We start from the raw sequence: 4,711 nt of genomic DNA on the forward strand, positions 1-4,711 counted from the left end.
TGTACAGCCAGATCTCTAATTTTGCAGAAGACCAGAAGATACCAAAGATGCTGGAGAAGCCACCTTTATCACCAGTTTTTTGAAGAAAAAGATTAAAAAGTATTTTGCTCATACCTATCCTCCCCACAGGTAATCACAAGTTATTTCCATTAAAAATAAATAAATATGATAACTGAAAAATAAGAAGTTAAAAAAATATAGCAAAAGAAAATGAAAAGTATCCATACTTCTATTATTCAAAGATAACTACTGTTAAAGTTTGAAGGTTTTGGGGCACCTGGGTGGCTCAGTTGGTTGAGCATCCGACTCTTGATTTTGGCTCAGGTCATGATCTCAGGGTCGTGAGATCAGCCTTACATCCAGCTCCGGGCTCAGTGCAGAGTCTGCTTGGCATGCTCTCTCTCCCTCTCCTTTTGCCCCTCCCCACCCCCAGGCTCTCTAAATAAATAAATCTTTAAAAAAGTTTAGAGGGTGTAGTATTCTTAATGTTTTTCCTTCGCATAGATGTACTTTTACATTTTTATCAAAATGGGTTGTACCGTAGATACAGTTTTTAACATGTAAACTATTGTTTCCCTCAACAATAAATTGTGAACACTTTTTTTTATCAGTAAACATTTCTTTCTACCACTCTGTGGAGGTATGAGGTCTTTCATAGTACAGATGTGCCATAATTTATTTAAGTTATCCCCTTTTGTTGGAATCAAGGTTGAATCCAGGTATTCACTAAGCAGCAGGCATGAACACTCTCAAAACTCCTGAGCACACCTCTCATTACCTGAAAATAAATTCACAGGTACTAAATGATAGGAAAGCTTTGATAGATGTTGCCAGTTTGGCACTATGCAGATAAAAATTTAAAACCCCACTAGCAGTGTGGAATGAGGCACATTTTCCCACATTCTCACCAATATTGGGGCCCTGATACTGGCATTTGAAAATTATAGCTAAAAAAAAAAAAATTCATCTCTTTGTGGATTTAATTTGCATTTCTTTAGTTACTGCTGATTATTTATTAGCCATTTGTGGTTCTTTGTGAACTGCCATCACAAATGCTTTGCCCATTTTTAAAAATTGGGTTTGTTTTTCTTTTGCTGTGTTATATGGGTCTTTCTATGTTTTAAGGACATTAAACCCTATATATGGCACAACATTTTTTCCACTGACTTTAATATTTTTCTATTGGTGCAGAAAATAAAATGACTACATTTTGCTTTCCGTGTTCATACTGCATGAGAGATCCGGGCTGGGAGAAGGAACTATTCCCGGAAGGACTGGCAGGTCAGTGTGTCAAGGCCGGCAGCGAGCGTGGTGTGTGCCTGCGGGCATGGTGACTGCCGGTGCTTTCCTGCGCTGGCTCACCTAATTCTCAATTATTATCTTGATTTTACAGATGAAGAAATAGAGGTTCTGAGGGCTTCAGTACTTGTCCCAGGTCGCTCAAGCACAGTGTCAGGATTTGACCCCAAGCTGGCGACTCCAGGACCAGAGCCTGACTGCACGGTGTCGCCAGTAGCAACAGATGAGAGAAGATGCTTCCATGGTTTGAAGCTCAGGTTCCAGACAGCTGTACCTGTAGGAACGGGTATCAGTTAGAAATGCCTGGCACATGTAACAGCAAATCCAATTACAATTGCTTAAGCAAATAAGGGTTTTCATAAAGGACATTTAATTATGGCTTCGTGTGACATGTGAACAGTGAGCTGTGTGTGAACGTATTTGTCAAAACCTCAAAGCCTCCCTGATGGCGTCTCTGACTATGCGTGTCTTACAGTTATCACAGCATCTCCTGCGCTGTTTCTGGGTAAAGGCTTGGGTGAAGAGGCTGTGGCTGAACAGATGTGTGAAATGAAAGGCATGGTTGATGGTGAAAGGCAGGCTGGGGCCCCAGCAGATGGTGTGGGCTTGGTAGCAGTTCCCATGCATGTGCCAGGGCCACCCTCCAGGGCTGGAAACAAGGGGAGCCGCTCCCGGGGATTGAGAAGCACCACCTCCCAGCTCTGACTCTAGTCAACTAAGGTGCATATTCCTCCAAACCCAATTATCCTGCTCATGTGCACATACCTGAGCACCCTGGTGAGGTCAGGAACCTCTTTATGAAGCCTTCACTCTCCTGCCTGCTGTGAGGAAAGAAGGTAAGACTCTGAGAGGCACCATGGACGTGAAGCCTTCCCAGGTCCCCTGTTAGCATCCAGGCCAGGTGCAAATGGTTGGCAAGAGCGGAGCTTGGGCCCCAGATGCTGGGCCAGGCTCTGGCTGGGAAGGAAGGGCTTCTCTTTCCAAGCGGAGATGCCCCATGACTAGAATCTGAAAAATGTCAGGAAAACTCAAAAAAGCAAAAATGGTGTTCTTTTAGGAAGCTATTTAGCAGGACTCCAAAATGACCCCAGCTTGGATCCTCCCATTGGGGGGAAATTGCTGCCCAGCATAGTATTGGATAACCTGTATGGGTTGTTTCAAAATAGTCGTATTGACCTAATATGGAGCTTCCTGAACTTGATACTGTACCTGATTATGGAAGAGCGGGTCCTGTTCTTAGGGAACACAAGCCGACGGAGTGGAGGGTAAAGTGTCACGATGCCTGAACTCACCTTAACATAAGAGGTAGCAGAGGGCTTCCCAAGACAACGCCAGAAAGGTGACATTATTTACAAATGGCATATGTTGACAAGTGACAGATCTAGGTGAGGGGCAAATGCACGTGGGTGTTCATTGTCCTGTTTCTGTAACTGTTCTGGAGGTTTGAAGTTTTTCCAAATTAAACATTTTTTAATAATGTTTTTTAAGATTCTAGGTGTCTCAACCACATGTGCTATAGGATGACCGCTAGGAAGAGAACCAATTCCAGCTTCTCGAGTCCTTCATGGATTTGCCCCCAAATGACCTAAGATGGCAGGCGACCCATGGGGCCAGCCAGACCCCGGGAACGGGGACATGTCCCGATCACTGGCAGTGCTGTCAGCCACAGCGCCCAGCTGTAGCCCCTCTGGGTCAACTTCAGCCGAGGGCAGACCCTTCCCGGGTGGCCCATGCTCAGCGACCTATCGACATTGGTGTATAAGGGCCCGGGCACCTTGGCCCAACTGGTGACAACTCTGAAGGCCACCACAGCCCCTCATCTCTGGGGATGGGGGAGAGGCCAGCCAACGCTTTGTGGCAGCTCCCCTCACCCCATGGTGCTTATCCCAGGGCACCTCCAACGAACATGTGGGATGTCAACTCCCTCCAGACTCTGCTTCCTGGGGGCTCCAACCTGCTGCAGACTGCCCTGTGACCTCCCTCACCTCCCCTAGCTATCACCCCCTCACTTTGTCTTTCCTTGGGTACATGCATCCCACACTGTGGAAGTTTCTTTCTCTAAAGCAGTCTCACCTGAAATATGTCCAACACACAGACAAGAAGAGAGCGCAAGATGAGGAATGCCTGGGTGCCCCGACACAGCTGGCTCAGGGGGTGGCCCATTTGCTCAGACCCTTGCTATTCTGGAAGGAGCAGAGGGTCGACCTGGGCAGAGGCCTCCCAAGGACCCGCCTCCATCCCTTCCCAGCCCCCTCCTGAGTTCTTCCAGCAGCGTGGCATTTCTCCTTCACCTGTAGGTGTCTGCATTTTAGTACGTATTTATGCATCTGTAAGCAAAATGCGGTATTGTTTAGGGGTTTAATCTTCACATAAATATTATCATTCAGGCTCCATGTTGTTGGTGGATTGCATCCCAGCGCTTATGTGTGGTCCCCACCCATTCAGTTTGCCTTGGGTTTCGTGTGCCCCTGAATTTCAATATACTGCATGGATTTTATCCTTTCTTCCATGGATGGATGTGTAGGTTGCATCCAGTTGTTCTTTACAAACAGTGCTGCGATTGCTGGCTCCCCCGTGGCCCCATGAGCTCCCGGGCTTGTCACAGAGGAGTATTTACCTATTGGGGAAATAAATCCAGGGGAAAGACCGGAGGTGTTCGGCAGGAAGCCACCATCGGAATGTCAAAGCTCAGCTCAGGGCAGATGTTCATTCTCATTCCCTCCTCCAGCTCTGGCCTCCTGTTCTCCAGCATTTGGGGCAGCTACTGTGACAGCAGTCACAGCAACGCCAGGTCGTGAGCAGTCCAGACCCCAGGGCCTGACACTAGTTACTTCTCACTTAAGCATCAGCAGGCAAGCAAGGCGAGGCTCTCTTTTGCCTGTGGGCTGGTTCCCATCTACTCAATGGAACTTTTATTCTTTTCTCTCTCTCTCTCTCTCTCTCTTTTTTTTAAGATTTTATTTATTTTTTTTATTTGACAGTGAGCAAGAGAGCACAAGTAAGGAGAGGGAAAAGCAGACTCCCTGCCAAGCAGGGAGCCCAATGGGGGGCTCGATCCCAGGACTCAAAGGCAGCCAAAGGCAGACACTTAACCAACTGAGCCACCCAGGTACCCCTTCCTTTTTAAATATTTTATTTCTTTTCTCTTTTTTAAGTTTATTTAATTTTTTGGTAATCTCCATACCCATCATAGGCTCAAATTCATGGCCCCAGGATGGAGTCACATGCTCTTCTGACAGCCAGCCAAGCACCCCCCTGAACCTTCTATTCTTGAAGGGTCAGTGGCTTTCTGGGACATGATTTTCTCAGGGCAAAAGTTGAGGCATACAAGGCCAAGCCAAACCCAGAGAGCTCATGATCCCACGTGGGGTATAATGTCTGCTCATATGCCATTGATCAAAGCAAGTCAGAA

The 4,711-nt window shown here is 46.8% G+C and overlaps 1 long non-coding RNA gene across 1 annotated transcript; it reads left to right on the plus strand.

Annotated features, from left to right (window-relative positions):
- Positions 1-1,188: 1,188 nt before the first annotated feature.
- Positions 1,189-1,677, plus strand: LOC140624541 (uncharacterized). The gene is made up of 2 exons (XR_012024016.1): positions 1,189-1,281; positions 1,394-1,677. It is a non-coding gene; the product is annotated as an uncharacterized lncRNA (long non-coding RNA).
- Positions 1,678-4,711: the final 3,034 nt, after the last annotated feature.

Source organism: Canis lupus, chromosome 3 (assembly GCF_048164855.1).
Source record: "Canis lupus baileyi chromosome 3, mCanLup2.hap1, whole genome shotgun sequence".
In the NCBI taxonomy this organism is placed as follows: Eukaryota; Metazoa; Chordata; class Mammalia; order Carnivora; family Canidae; genus Canis; species Canis lupus.